This window comes from Mesocricetus auratus, unplaced genomic scaffold (assembly GCF_017639785.1).
Source record: "Mesocricetus auratus isolate SY011 unplaced genomic scaffold, BCM_Maur_2.0 Super-Scaffold_100003, whole genome shotgun sequence".
Classification (NCBI taxonomy): domain Eukaryota; kingdom Metazoa; phylum Chordata; class Mammalia; order Rodentia; family Cricetidae; genus Mesocricetus; species Mesocricetus auratus.
This window is the reverse complement of record NW_024429188.1, coordinates 21,752,380-21,769,503: the sequence shown is the minus strand read 5'-3', so window position 1 is coordinate 21,769,503 and position 17,124 is coordinate 21,752,380.

Sequence of the window (17,124 nt, the reverse complement as noted above, 5' to 3'; positions counted from 1 at the left end):
CAGACCAAAAGAGACTAAATAAAGTCAAAGCTATCTAAACACTGGCATTTTCTTCCGGCAAAAATACACTTTTTATGGAGTGTGCAGTCACAAAGCTGGCATTTATGTCAAGCTAGGATTAGTATTATCATACTTCAGATTCACTGAGGCGTTTTTAGCAATTTTGAAAGGCAGTTTCATATTCCCAACTGTAATAGAATGCCTGAGAGATCACACCCACCTTGCTAAAACCAGTATAATTATGGAAGCAAAAACAACTAAATATCTTTGACATAGCCCTTTGGCTATCTTGAAATACTCAGGCATTAAGTTAACACAGTCTGCTGCTCTGAAGAAATGTGGATTCTGCCCTTCCATTCTAGTCTGAGACAAGAATTGGTGGCATAAAATTGAGAAGTAAATGAGCCAAAAATTATGTCCTTTTTTTGTAATAGCTTTGCCCCAGAGAATAAATCTCCCACTGAAAAAGTAGTTATCTATAGGAAATTACCAAATCACAGACTCTCTGAGAGAAAGAGGAACCTTAGAGATCATCTGGCATTATGTAGACAAAGTTATGTAATTTATTTTTGAGAGTAAGTTTGGCAATGGGGGAAAGATGCCCCAAGGTGGATAATGTCATATTGTACTTACTATTTCACATTCCTTTCCAGTCTGAGTCTACTCCAACAGATGCATGCATTCTTCCAAGACTGGAATTAGGAGATAACAAAACAGGAAGCACAGAGAATGGAGGATCCATCTTGGTGTTTGCAATAGCAGCGACATCAGTGGCAACCACACTGGGATACTATGACCAAGGTGGCAGCATTCACTGTCCAATTACATTAATGTGGTGAGACAAGATGTGGCTTCCAATGATCATTGGAAGCAGAAAGGCCACAAGAGACAATAGTTTTTAGCAAAGTTTTGGCAGTAGCAAGTTCCTCCTTTCACAGAGACACATTTTAAGCTCCCAAAAGCGTTTCAATAAGCCTTTCCAGGTAAAGGGAGTCTGTGAAATGACCTGCTGAATGGTCTCTTGGATATTCAATGTCAGATTGATATCTGCATGTCAGATATTTTTTCCCTGACACCCACACACTGATCAAGTTTCAGCAATAGTGCTGCCCTTCTAACTTGCTTTGGAAAGGAGATCAAATTCTAGGAGAACCACACTGTGCTTTAACACTCTAAACACTGGAGGGAACCCTGAAAAGGTTTGTGGAGCCAGGTCTTGAGAGGACTTTAAATGTCATACTGTCGAATAGTATGTCTGTGGCTGCAACTTTTATTAGCTAATGCAGTATAGAACTAACAGAAAGAAGGGGGAAGACCCCCTAGTTGACAAGTGACATGCAAGCTACAAGCATCTCTGTGTCCTATCTTATGACCTTCCACATCCTTGCTTTTTTAATGTTTTATTTTGCTTTTGCCTCAACACCACTTCCAAGGCTTCTAAGATTTTCCTCATGTAGAACAGTCTACAATTACAAAAAGAAAAAAGACCAGGGCTGGGGACACGGGGGTATAGTTACCATCTCAGAGAGAGTTTTCAGCAACAATGAGAGTAAATACCCCTATGTCTCCCAAACTGGGGAGACATTCCTAAGGTGCATTCTGGGTAGTTCCTAAAAGGGTACCTGGCCCAGGTTATTTTGTTCCATAAGACACATTGAATTACTTCCCCATGGCTCCCTCACCCTGAACTTGGGATTGTCTTCCAATTAAACTACCAATTTCTTATTTTGGAGGCTGTTTTCAAGAGCATTCAACCTGGTTAAGTTTCATAAATTTGGTGGATTCCTACATTAGGTTTCCATGTCCCAGAGAAAGAAACTCACATTGTTCTCTTTCACAGTATGGGCACTAATGTTTGTCCAGTGCTTGGCCAAACAAGAGAGACTTTGATTCTGAACAGATCAGGGTGAGAAAGCATGTCTTATAAAGAATCATTGAACTGTTGAGGTTGGCGAAGTGTACCAAAAAGATATTATCGAACACTGCTAGCCATATCATGACATAGAGCATAACTTTAATACAGTATGAGGCTATGTTAAGTAACACAGGAAGCAGGAATATGGGCAAGACTCCACTGGAGGAGTCCAGTGATGTTGCTTGGGAATTTTTCCTAACATAGAGGCTCCAAACCAGCTCCTGTAGCCTATGAATGTTTTTCAAGCCACCAAACATACTTTGACATTTTAATTTATTGATTGATTTTGTGTTGATCTTTACTACGTATGTGTCTGTACACTACATGTATGCATGGTATCCTTGGATGCCTGGGGCTTGGCTTACAGAGAGCTTACATGAGCCACCATGTAAGAGCTTGGAATTGAATCTGGGCCCTGTGGAAGAGCAGACAGTGCTCTAAACCACCGAGCCATTTCTACAGACATTGCCACCAAATATTCTATAATAAATTACCATAGGTCTAACTAGCCCTTGAGACAATCTAGCTAACCTCCAAACTTCTTCCCAAAGAGGAAGCCTCCTTATAGTTGGCCATTACCACATATCTAAGTTTGGACAAAGCATAACAGTAGAAACGATGCACCATTCCCAAGTCTAGCTCATAAAAGCTTCCCAAGTATCATCCCATCACCTCTTTCACATATGCCAGTTGAATGCATATACAAAGCCTCAAATGGAAAGCAATCTATATCCTGAACAACTACAGGGCATGGAGGATTGCCTTTTTGACATATGAATTTGGGGGATACATTCAGACTATACCAAAGCCTGGAAGCGGGTGTCCTCCATTCACAGGTGGCCTTCCACATGGTTGTGACAGAGCCTGTAAAAGTGGGTTTGCTGTCTTTCAGTCTTCTGTCATGTGAAAACATAGCATTAGAGTTTTGTTTCCCTTCTGCCTTCTGACACAAAAAGATACAGCAAGCCCTCACCTGATGCTTGCCCACTGATCTAGTTTCAAAAACAAAGAAATTACATAGTCTCGGGTTTTGTGTTATATCAACACAATCGGACTTAGGCTTAATGGGTGTGATGTTTGAGTTCCTGTTGTGTGAAATCTATGATGACGTTGGTGTTCATGTCTAACAGTGGCTAACCTACCCCAAGTGAGTCCTACTATTTACAACAGAACTTAAACAGATACTATGGCAAGTGAAGGACACTGGAGATAATTCAGGAAACTGAAGAATAGGGTACAAAGGGGACTAAGAGACTAGACCAGCCAGGGTAGGGAAGCATAGGTCAGATGAAGGACAAAGTCTCACAGTTTTAATAACTGAAAATTCCAAGATCAAACCTCCAGAGTGCAGCCAGCACATAATAGTCTCACTGTAGCCACAGTAATTGTTGTCTCCTGAACTTCAGCTTATATTGTTTAGCCAAATAAATGAAAGAGAGGGTCTCAAAGAATTTGACATGTGTTCCAAGAGAACACTCATAACAAAATAAGAATAAAAGAAGAAACAGACAGCAAAGATCTTTGGGGGAAAGGATAAGTTCTTTAGCAAGAAGAAAAGGTGACCTCAGGGGAAACTTCTCTAGTGGTGTGAGGCAATGACTAAACCAACAGATATGAAAGAATGCCATTGGGATCTATTCTCATATTTATAGAAAGACCAGAGATGAAGATTCTAAGTGGACTTGCTTCAAGCGGGCATTCTTACAGGTACACAGCTGAGGGAGTAGAAGAGGAAAGTGCTTAAAATAACCTAAAATTGGTTGTTAGAAACTCATGGAAATCAACAGTTTTGTTTCTTTCTGTGCTCCAGGAGGCATATAGGCAATGCTAAAGACAGAAAAAGGTGGTTTTTGGTCCAGTAAAATCATGTTGTTTGGAAGCTCCAGTCTCTCATAAGCTCAGCATAGATGGCCAGAGTTCAGGCTTTTGATTACAGTGGGTGGTGGCATCATCACTTGGCAAACTTTACTGTCTCTTCTGTTCAAAAGTGTCAATGGGACTTTAACAACAAAGAGGAAACCAGTAAATTGTGGGAAAACAACAGGCAAATAGAGAGGAAACTATAAAGCACTTTTGCATAAGGCAGAGGAAGTGTCTGGCAAAGAGGAGGAAAATTCTATTTAAAGAGGTTATTTAGAAAATACAAGCTCTGTCCTTCCTGTTCCAAGAATTAGGGGCTTCCCAGATGGACCCACTATGATATTTTTATCTTATTTGACTCTAATAAAACTGTTACTGCCTTCTCTGTGTTATCCCAGGCAACATCCTCCCTTATTAGTTCATTCACTGGCTTTCTTAATAGTACTATTGCACCACATTTGGAAAATCCCAGTGTATGGGCTTAACCAGCAAGGCAAGCCTTTATGTTTTGTGAAACTCTCACAAAAGGCCTTCCATTAAACACTGTGCACTGGAAATTATACCATTCTTAAAATCTGTTTGAGGCAAAGGGCATTAGAAATCCTAGTGAAAGTGGCAGCCATCCCCAAGATGTCAAGGCAACCCTATTATTTTCCCTTCATGATAGTTTACTCCCACACCAGGAACAGTTACATTTAGAAAGAACCATTTCAAAGATTATTTTCTAGGGAAGTGTGCCTTATTAGCCAAACCTCTTTATCTCCTGTGGGGACCCCAAACCTGACCTATACTTAATGGAAGAGCTCATGCCTAGTTGATGCCTTGTTTAAGAAATGGAATTGAGTGGGCTGGGGAGGAATTTCAGTCAGTGAAGTATTTACAGTTCAAGCATGAGAAACTGAATTCAGATCCCCAGCACCCACAGTAAAATGATGATGATGATGATGATTTTTAAAGCTGATACAAAACTATAATCCCAGCACTGAAAGGTAGAGTCAGGAGAATCCCTGGGGCTTGCTAGTCAGCAAGTCTAGCCAGATGGGTATATTTTCCATTTAAAAAGAAAAAGGTGGAAAGCATACATACACAAATACATATGAAAAAATAAGTGTAATTAGGTGATCAGTTTGGATAACTTACATGAAAATTATTCATACATACATTGCATTCATTCTTTTAAAGATTCAAATCCTGTTTTGTTGTTGTTTGTTTGTTTTTAAAATCTGAATACTTCATCTCCCATTTCAGTTTAGCACTATTCTCCTAGGCGACTAGTGTTACCTATCAAAGAGTGGTTTTGCGGTTTAGCTTTTTTTTTTCTTTTTTTTTTTTGGTTTTATGAGACAGGGTTTCTCTGTATTGTTTTGGAGGCTGTCGGTCCAGCACAGCCTCGAACTCACAGAGATCCGCCTGCCTCTGCCTCCCGAGTGCTGGGATTAAAGGCATGCGCCACCACCGCCTGGCGGTTTTGCTGGTCTTAGTAACAGTAGTAATAATTAGAACCTAAGCACTGAGCTGAACTCAAGAAAGCCAGTAACAGAGAGGGAGGACTGATGACCAAAGGGATTAAGACTGGGCTGGTTTAACCCCCAGAAACAGCTGACCTGACAAAGGTTAACTTTTGAATACCTGGCATCAGCCTGGGAATCCAGCATGGGACTGATCAAGACCCCCTGAATGTGGGTGTCAGTGAGGAGGCCTAGGTAATCTATTGAGCCTTGGGCAGCAGATCAGTACTCATCCCGAGTATACACACGGACTTTGGACTCCCATCCAACAATGTGAGATGCACTCTCACCCTGAACTCTTGGGGAAGGGTCTAGGCCCTGCCCTGGATGAAATGACAGACTATGGACACCCCCATGGAGGGCCTCACCCTCCCTGGGGAAATGAGGGGATAATGGGGGGGTTGGGGGAGGGTACGGGAGGAGGTGAGGGAAAGGGAGAGGGACCAGGAACTGACTTGTGAAGCAACCTTGTTTATAATCTAAATTTAAACTTAAAAATAAATAATAATAATAAGAAAGAACCTTGCTGCCAGAAGCAGTTTCTGGATTCTGTGCACATGTTCATTACCCCAGTCAGATGTTTGCAACTCAGTGTTCAAATTCAGTTGATCACCTGACACTGGTATTCACACTTGTAGCTGCCATCTGAAGCCCCTTAGCTGAACGCATAAAGTTTCATCCTGATTTCTCCTTTATCATCTCATTCCTTCTAACAATTCTTCAGTCTCCTAAATGTTCTGGGAACTTTCTATCCATTAATTCATTTACTTATCTCTATATTCTGTAATCAGGTGAGACAGATGCCATCTTCTTTTTAACGTGTGAGGAAACATATAGGGAGAGGTCGAGTTCATAAAGAAGAGACTCCTACTCAGCCTTATTGCCACCTAACCTAGTACTAATTACCTCCATGTTTGTTTGTCTTTTGTCTTCTACACAGAAACTCTATTCTGTAGTTCTTAATCATTTGTCTGAATTTACTGGGTCTTCCATCATTGAAATTTATATCTGCTTGAGTCTATCTGTACCATCTCTGATCACCACGTATGTATACATGCGGAGGATGCTATCTATCTAAACCTTGCTTATACACTCTTGGGATTTACTATTCCTTTAGTAACCCAGTTATTTTCAACTACAAGCACTGATATTTGTCTACCTGGGACTTTCTCTGACAGCTGGAGCTGTCTTTGTATTTGTGGTTATTTCCATATCCAGAAACAGGCCTCAACCAATAACAGGTAGAAATTAAGGGAAAACTCCTCATGTCCCTGGACTTTTTGATAGACTATAAAGCATCTTCTATACTGTCTTCTATTGTTCTGCAGAAGATTTGAGCCTTAGTTGGTCATGGCGGTACCTTATTCTTGAATTACCATTCTAAAGGCTTTCTTTCCTTCTTGTGGGGACACCAGACCTTGAGCAGAAACCCACTTCCCCTTCGGCCTGGGAGCAGGCATCTGTGTAATGTTTACTGAAAACAATTCAGTGCTTTAAAGCTCTTCATAGGGCTGAGATAAGGGCTTGCTCACTGAAATACCATGCCTTTCACACCCCCTACGGCTAGATGCCTCTTCCTGTTTCCCTGTGGTGTCTCCCCGATTCTGGGGCCGGAGATTAGACCACCAGCCAGGAGGAAAGAATGGTATGTAGATGAATGGCAGAAGTCCTTAAAAAGGGAAGCTCCTTTTTCAGAGAGAGACTTCTCCAGAGACTTCTCCTGAGACTTCGCTCTCCTAAGCGGACTGGGGTCTCCTCCTAAGCTGACTTGGGAAGCATAAAGTTTTCTTAAAGCAACCGACTGGTCTCTGTGTCATCTATCCCGACCACCTCGCTACATTCTTGGATGCAGGCCGCACAGACTTCAAATAATTTTAAAAAGTTACTTGGACACAGTATAGTTTGCAATCTTTGAGTGATTTTCAGAAGTTTTTGGGAAATATTTAATGGATATGTCCTTTTTAATGGGCATCTACAAATAATCTAAGTAGTAATCCCAATTTACCTAGATAGTCAACCAAGGAGGGTAGACAAATCCTTCTACTATTATGGTCCAGCTTCAACAGTTCAAAAAAAATTTTTTAGAAAATAAAAAAGGGGGAATAATGTCCCCAGTCCCCACATGACTCATCAAATAATACACTCCTCATTTAAAAATTTTATAATGTGAATGCCAGTGAGCTTCAGACAGATTCTGGCATGATGGAACTTGAGCAACTATTGCTCAGGTCAAATGGAGACATCCATGCACTAGACAGTGGAGAAGACCCTAATTTGGGGTTGAGGGCATGTTTGTGTTTTCTTGCAGGAAAAGAATAAAGCTTCGGCAGCTGTCAGACCATTTAGTGAGATGCATGGAGCAGAGAAAAACTGGACCTGAGACCATGGAAGCCTGCTCAAGCCAGTTCGAGATCTCCTAAGTCGGTGTTCCTGACCCTTGATGTCATCAAATCTACAGCCCGAGAAAGAAAACAGTCAGTTCGAGATTTCCAGTGTCTCATCAAGCTTGCTACATCAACCTCCTGGACCCGTGAGTTTTCATCCCAAAGCCAACAAAACTGGAAGATTAGCAGCTAGCCTTTGATACACCTTAAAACAACAGAATTCATTTTGCCAGCTTTTCCCTTTGGGGGGAAAAAGACCCATTTAAAACATTTGGACATTGGTATGGACTGTGATGAATGGCAAAAGTCTCTTTTCAGTATTTGAACAGGACATGGTCACTTGAAATATCAGACTTGGTAGTTCCTGTTTCTGGAATCAGTGTGTTCTTCTGGAGAAATGTGGTTTGTCCTAATGCGACAAAAAGGAGACTTTGACTCAAGTCGCATAATCAGCTGACGTTAAATCAACAAACTGCATCACCACAGAAACAAATTGGTGCTCTGTGGATAGCGCAACAAGCCTATTGTTCATATTTTTTATAATGCTACATGTGTAACATCAATGATTGTACCTAATGTATCTGTGCAAGTGCACTCTCTAATGCTTTCCTAAGTAGATCTTAAAATGATTGTAAACTTTATCACTGTTTTGACCGTCAAATTGTAACTATAAATCACCCTTGTAGCAAAGAAAGGCTGGTGGTAGAATGCTAAGGCCCAGATTGGGGGATGGGCAGGTGACAGAGAGGCGCTATGTCAGTGGGGGTCCTAGGAATGGTAACAGTGGCAATAGGCATTCTGGCTTCATGCTGAGTTCAAAGTGCCTTAGCCCATGGCAATCCCGATAGCCATAAAGCCTTATTACAAATGATTTTAAGGGTGGGGCTACTTCAAAGACGGGCAACCTGTGGGGAAGACCCACTCCCGCCTAAGACAGGGGTTCAAGGTCCTACTTGACCTAAGCCAGGAGTGCCTCATTTAAAATAAAAAGGGGTGAATTGTGGGAACACCAGACCTTGAGCAGAGACCCACTTCCCCTTCTGCCTGGGAGTAGGCAGCTGTAAGACAATGTTTACTAAAAACAATACAATGCCTGGGGGCATTAAGTTCCTGGAAAAGGCCTGCCCACAGAAACCACCCTGACCTCGACCTTGTCTAAAGACTAACCGCCTCTTCTGCCACGCCCAGATCAGTTTCTGGGGTCAGGGCAGAACCAGCCAGGGTAGAGGAGAGAGCAGAAGCTTCTCTGGTGGGAGCCTTTCTTAGGAAGTTTTCTTGAACCTTTTTGGGGCCTGCTTAAAGTTTTCTTTACATCGTTGAACGAGTCTCTGTGTTGTCAATCCCCGACACCCTCCGCACGTTCTCGGACACAGGCCGCGCAGCAGACGCGACACCTTCTCATTATTGCTTCCTACATTTATATCCATGCTTCCTAATCACCTCCCATATAAAATGTTTGCACTCAGGTCTAGGTGTTTGAATATGCTTCTACAGAAACTGAAACTAAGGTACTGTGTGTTGTACCTGCCTTTCAATTGCACTTCAAGGTAGAGTCTCAGGATTTAATATGAAGATGCCCTATTCAAAAATGTTTTCCTGGCTTGAAACAAGTGCTTCCATTTTTACCACTTTAACTACTAACTTCTAGATCGATTCTAAATTTAACCACTCCAAAGCCTTCTTCCTACTCTGTAGACAGATGTTTCGAATATCTCTTTTTTCCCTGTACCTTTTGCCTATGCGGCTTCACATTTACATTCCGTATTATAATCCCATAACTATTTGGAATTTATCTGTATAAATGAATGCTGTAGACAGATGTTTCTAATTATTTTCTTGTTTATCATTCACAACAGTTATGAATGAACTTCTACATTCCATCAAAAGCCAGGATCATCTCAGATAAAAATAACAAAATATATGTTCAGTAGCTTCCTACATAACTTCAGACTTCATATACTTTCTAAGTTCATTTTGAAAAAATTTAATAGCTAAGGCTGCCAATTTTATAGCAACAAATGCATCTCAAAGAAGCATCATCTGACAATCTAAGCAATAGTGGAGAGGCTACCTTAAATGCCCTTCCCCGATAATGAGATTGATGACTATCTTATATGCCATCCTAGAGCCTTCATCCAGTGACTGATGGAAGCAGAGGCAGACACCCACAGTTAAACACTGAACTGAACTCCTGGAACCCAGCTGCAGAGAGGGAGGAGTGGTGAGCAAAGGAGTGAAGACTTGGATGGTGAAACCCACAGAGGCAGTTGACCTGAACAAGGGGGAGCTCCTGGACTCCAGACTGATGGCGGAGAGACCAGCATGAGAATGGGACTGATCCAGACCCCCTGAATGTGAATGTCAGTGAGGAGGCCTCGGCCATCTATGGGGCCTCGGATAGTATTCATCCCTGGCTTACAAATGAACTTTGGGAGCCCATTCCACATGGAGGGATGCTCTCTCAGCCTGGACACATGGGGGAGGGCCTAGACCCTTCCCCAGATGATATGACAGACTTTGAAGATTCCCCATGGAGGGCCTTACCCTTCCTGGAGAGTGGAGTGGGGATGGAGTGGGGGATTGGTGGGGGCTGAGGAGGAGGAGAGGGTGAGGGAGCTGAGATTGACATGTGAAGAAAGCTTGTTTCTAATTTAAATTTAAAAAAGAAGAGAACAAGAAGCATCATTCTTCCTGTTACATTGTTTATAAGTGTGACCCATTTTTATTAGCATGATTAGAACAATACCAGAAAATGTTACTAGATTTTAAGACTGTCCTTAAAACAAACATCTTACTATTTTTAAATTTATGTATCCTGGTCATAGCACCCCATCCTTCCATCACCCTTCGTCATACCTGCCATCAAGTCCCCCTCCAACAAGCATAACTTTTTGTTTTGTCTTTTTTTGATTTTTGAAACCCAGTGAGTTTAATCAAGACCAACTGCATTAGACATTCATGTGGATCTATCCATGGGAGCATTAAGGGGTCGTGGCATTAAGAATGTTGAAAACCATGGGTCTAGACACTTTCTTAGGAAGACAAATTTGTCTGCAGTCCCTAAGGCCAATTATAGGGAAGCACATGAATGAATAGCCTCTTTATGGAACACACTTTTGATGGCTAACTTGACCACACGTGAGCCTAGCTAAAACCCAAGCATCTGGCCACACCTGCGAGAGATTTCCTTTGTTGGATTATTGGAAGTGGAAGTCCTACCCTAAATCTGGATCATTTCAGGTCAGAAGATCCACCCCTAATCTTGACCAAACCTTCTGGTGGCAGTCCACATGAAAGGACATGGAAGGAGAATGTCTGTGCTTTCCGCCTGCTTACTGCCACTGGCAAGTTCTTTTGTCCTGATCCACTCCTTTGCTGGTGTTAGAACTTCTTCAGAATTCCAATGTAGACTAAAAACTGAAAGCTAGCAGCTCTCTAGGACCTCCCTGGAGCTTCAGCACCATATTGGGACTACTGAAACATCCAGCCTCATGCATCCAGTCTTGTGGACTGAACAACTACCGGGTCCTTGGCTTTTTTCTGCAAGGATAGCCATGGTTGGACTATTCAGACCACAGCCGGTAAGCACACTCTAAAAATCTTATATATACATTTCATTCTATCAGTTCTTTTCCTTTAGAGAACTCTGACTAATACAAGAACAGAGTTCAAATGTTTTTTCCACCCTTGATCCCAGGCCCAATCCATGCAGAGCTTCACAGTACCGAGCAGGAAACAGAGTAGAATAGAATAGAGAAGACTGGAATACAGGTGAAAAGAGTAGAATAGAGTAAACTGGAACATAATAGAATAAATCAAATTTGAGAAGAATGGTATAAACTGGAGTAGACTAGAGTACACTAGAGCAGAGCAGAGAAATAATCATCTAGTAGAAAATAGGTACTATTGACAAACCCCTTTTTGCCTGCCTAGAGTGCTCAGGCATTCATCTCAGTAAACAGACATTGATGAAAGGAACAGAAATAGACCCAAATCAGCTCAAGGAAATAGAGATATCTCAGAATTCAATGGCAACGAGCACAAAAAAATTAAACAGCCTGCAGATTGTTCTCAGAGGTCACATGAACTTCCAGCCCATTTATTTGTATGTAAATGCCATTACCAATCCTACTCTAGAGGCATGCTGTCTCTGCCTTAAGAGAAATACCCTCCAAAATACAGCTTACATGAGCTCCCAGTGTCTAGCATTGGCCACCTAGGGTCTCTTTGTCCTGATTCAGATTTACCAAGAGGCAATCAGATTGGCCAGTCCCTGGTTCCATGACCCAACAGCTAGTCCCATAGCACTGACATGAAAGCTAGGCACACCCATCAGAAAGAATTGAGGTTGAAGATAATAGGTAACTCTCCTAGATAAAGCTCTTGTCTGAGCCGCTTCTAGCCACAATGTTGGTGAATCACTCTAAATAGTCAAGCCTTTGCTATTGATCACATGACCAGTGTGGAGTGAACCTTATTCTGTCTGTCAGTTTTCTCACTACTTCCATGATGGTATATTGAAATAAACATTATGTCACCAGTTAGGAAACCAAAAGTTCTCAAAATAGGATGTCTACTGTCTTCTCCACACTCTCTTGGGAGTGTCTGTGAGGTACACCAATGTTTCCTTTCCTAAATCTTATGTGTATTTGCATGTGTATGTAAATCTGTGTGCCACAGCTTGTCTGTGGAGGTCAGAAAATAACCTTCCACCCCTCTACCATGTATACCAAGCTAGCTGGCTTGCAGGCTTCTGGAGATTCTCCTGTCTCCACCTCTCATCTCCTCCCAGGAGTGCTAGGATTACAGTCATGAGCTATAGCATCTAGCTTTATGTGTGTTCCAAAGACTAAAGCTCAGATCTTCATACTTGCATGACCCGTTAATTACTTACTAAGACATTACCCCAGCAATACATCCATGTGTCTATCACAAACATGATAGTCACACAACATAATCTTTAAAAAGAACACCATAATAATCCAGAGTAGGTTCTGCCACTAAATGATTTTTGATACAAACTTCAAGAAAAAATGTTTTTCAGAATATTTTCAGTTTTATAGTTATGGATAATACAGCAGGGGCCTGTAACTACTTTGGCATACCTATATCTTAAGGTTGCCATAAGGAAACAAAAGGATACACTCCAGTATTATTTGTTGTCATGTACTCTATGCCATATATTAGACTGAGCTCTGGTGGGTAAGAAATTGGTACAATATAGCCCCTGCTATAGAGAATCTCATGGTCTAGATTATGTAGTAGAAAAGTTACTGAATACAGATGGTAACAAATACTATAATGTAAATCAGCATGGGGTGTTATGTTAGCAAACAAGGGAGGAATCCAAAAGAAGGGATCTTCGACTGGATGTACACCTCAACCAGTGTACACTGTTCTCTCAGAATTTATTATTTTCCCGTATACTTTAAATCTCAACTCTCTCATGCAATGGCAGCTTCCCACTGTGAACACCTCTGAGTCTCTGTCTCAGCTGGCACAGGAACCAGAAAACCCAGAAAAGTCACAGCAACAATCCAGAACCAAGATGAGAGAAAATTAGTAAGTACATAACCAATCTTCTTCATGTCATAGGTCAGACAATTCTGAAGTTAATTCTGCGTAGTGCTGAAAGGTCCCAGCACACCTTAATCCAAGTTGTTCAACGTGACAGCTTGTTTATCAACATACCCTTTATTGTCTCATTTTCTGATAACTCAACTAACACTTTCTGAGATCTCTTCCTTCCAAAATTACTTATAATCAAGTCTTTACATCAAAATGTTATGATTATCTACTACTGAGTAACAAATCACTCCAAATCTAGAAGCTCAAAACAATGGCCATTTAAATTATTATGAGGGGCTAGCAAGATGGTTCAGTGGGTAAAGGCATCTGCCACTCACTCTGAGGACCTGAGTCCCAACCCCTAGACCCACATGGTAGAAGGAGAAATTGATTCTTGGAAGTTGTCCTCTAACTCTGGTAGCAATCCACCCACAGTGAGCTAGTTTCTGGAGAAATCTAGCCTTCAAGGGCAACAAATGCTTTCATGAGCAAGAACTAGTGCCTAAGGATGAATGACAATCATAAATTAGGTAAATGAAGGCATATCTGAGATAGAGATTGCAACATAAACAGACAGCAGACAAGACACAGTTGTAGACCTCATAGTCCTAGGGGAGAACCTACTACCATTATTAGGTTCAATAAACATTTGTTCCTAAATAAATATGAAATCTCACCCCAAAACACTTCTTTTTACAGTAGATAACTGTTTGTAAAGACTCACAATTACCCAAAGTGCAAAGAATAAGTGAGTATGGAATGTTCATTCTTAAGTGAGACATCTATATCAGGTATGCCCTCCTAAGAGTCGGGGAACATGGCAGAGGAGGTGGCAGAAAGATTTTAAGGACCAGATGTTTGGGAAGATTCTGTGAAACTATGTCTTCTGGACATGGCAGGGCCATTTCTCTGACAAACTCACAACAGCTATGGTTGCCCGTACAAGACCAAGACAATCAAACTTCTAATATGAATAGGGGTTTTACAAAGCCCCAGCCCTAGCTGAAGAGCTCTTGGAAATGTACAGCTGCTGGGGAAGGGAGTAGTTTTTCTTCAGGGTTATAGACTCTTGTAGCTTCCTCATGCTCCAATGGATATGTTTATACCCATGAACACATGGGTAGTACTAATCAGACTCTGAGTTATAGAGCATGGGGCAGGGGCCAGAGACATGGCTCAGCAGTAAAGGAAACAGGTTGCTCTTATAGAGGCCATGGGTTCAATTTCAAGCACCCACATGGTGGCTTTCAATCATCTATAAGTGCAGTTCCAGAGAATGCAACACTCTCTTCTAGCCTTCATGGGCACCAGGCATGCACAGGGTACAGACACGCAGGCAAAACACTCAAACTCAAAGAAGACAAGAAATTGAGAGGATAAACATGGGAGAAGTTTCTTGAGGAGTTGAAGGGGGTGGAGAAATGGATGCAATAAAAATACATTGTATGCATGTATGAAATTCTCAAAAATAAATTTAAATTTTATATTTAAAAAACAGAGAACAGAAATGCATTGTGAGACTCACGGGGCTCTGAATGTCTGCAGAACTCTATACCTAAAGAGAGACAGAAGATGATAACAAAGAAGTGAGGACCAGAGGAGGACTGGAAATATTCCATTAAGAACATTAAATTTCATCTTGTAGTTGGTCAGACCTAAAAGATAGATCCAAGATTATATTCATATTAAGAAAATTACAAGTCTCTGCTGAGGGAAAATTGGAGTAAAATATTTTCTGAAATTAAACAGTAGATATAAAAGCACATTTAAACTGTGAAGACAATTCACAAATGAAATACTCTGAATCCTGTTATGTGGTGGTTTGAAATGCATCCCGTAGGCCTTGTTAGAGTAGGTGTGGTCTTATTGGAGGAAGTGTGTCACTGAGGGTGGGCTTTGAGGTTTCAAGTACTCAAACCATTCCTACTGTCACACTCTCTCTTCCTGCTGCCTCCCTACCCGATATAGAATTCTTGGCTCCTTCTTTGACACCATATCTACCTGCATACTTCCATGCTTCCTGCCATGATGAACTGTAAGCCATGCCCAATTATATGTTTCCTTTATAGTACTTGTCTGGAATAGATACAGACCCACAGCCAAACATTAGGTGGAGCTCAGGGAACCTTGAGGAAGAGGTGAAGGAAGTATTATAGAAGCCAGAGGGGTCAAGGACACCAGGAGAACTATTTAGATTATCTTCATTTTCACTGAAATAAACCATACTGTGAATAATAAATAGATGATAGATTGATGGAAGGAAGGAAGGAAGAAGTGTTGCTGTGGTCATGGTGTCTCTTCAAAGCAATAGAAAGTAAGACATAAAGTTAATTACCCCAAAAGTCTGTATTGACACTATTGAAATTTCTTCACTCATGCCTCCTCTAGCTCAATCCAGGAACCCTGGTGGCAAAAGGCAACAATGTATTTATTCCATAAACATTCACTCAGTAGCTGCTATATGTCAGATATTGGGGTTGTGTTTGGGATTAACTGTGCATGGTGCCTTCCTTGGCAGAACTCACTTTCAAGTTTCTGAAATTTGTAGCTTCTAGTCTACTCACAGTGTCCCACCAAAGTCCTAATTACAGGATTTTTGTAGCAGCCATTTCAAGGCTCTGATTGTACTTCACCCACTGATGGAAACTTTGGGAAGAAGATGTGGAAAATTACTTGACTCTGCCAAGCAGTAAGAAATGAGGGTTGATAGGAAGTGGTAGGGTCAAATGTAAGGATATTGTACATTCATAAACACTTATTTTATTTGCATACCCACCCTGAAGATTTACTATGCAGGTCTAAAGCACATACCTAGGAAGTAGCTGAGCTGAAGTCAAACCTAGTAGCATCTACCACCAAAGCACATTCTTGTAACTGCTATAACTAATGCGAGATTCAGGCAAGGCTCTGGATCTCTATGGGGAAGGGCCAGACAAGATTCTATGAAGGAAGAATAAATGATTGGAAAAACTGAAGCAAGAAAAATCTTGGAGCAATCAGCCCTAAGGAGGAAGCCTGGGGTCATACATTGTCAAAAACTACCTTTTTTATAATGATGACAACAAAATCATGTATGAACTATCACCTGTCATTCCACAAAATACCAATATTCTTAGGATGACACATAACACTGATGCCCTATTACATCTCCCTATAATTATCATTGTCTCTTGAATGTTAATGTGTGTTCTAGTTAGTAATCCTGTTTTGTAATAACTTATTACAAAATAGACATATGCAAACAATATCATAAACCAAACTTTTATTGTCCCATTTATCTTTTCTTCTAAAATAAAACATTACACAGCTGAATGTAAATGAGATATTTTTAATTCAGTGATAGTTTAGTCAACAGTATGAACAATTGCTAAAAGATGCATTGCCTTAAATGAAACAAGGGCTTTTCAAACTTAAATAATATAGAAAGCTCTTCCATTGATTATACTAATTTTCTAAATATAACACATTGTTTTTCATTGTAATATTCCACATTACAGCTCACATTAATTCTCTAGATATGACTCAATACACAATAGCCTTGCATTTCAATATTCTGAGTAATGGTTGGTTATGTCAGAGAGTAAAGGTTATTACTTGATGTAATCTCTGCATTATCTTTTTACATATGATTTTTTATTAAATGCTCCCTTCCAGTATCAGAACTGACCTTTTACAGAAATCTCTACACCAGAGAAGAAATAGGTTTCATAAGGCAAAGGGGATATTAAAAATAACAGAACTTTCCAGGGATGACTATTGCATCTGGGTCTCGGATTTTGCTGCTTTTATATGTTGCTAATTTCCTGCAACTATAATTGATGTCCAGATGTGAACTCATTAAGACATTGATAGGAAGCCGAAATCAACTAGATTAATGAAACCTCAGACA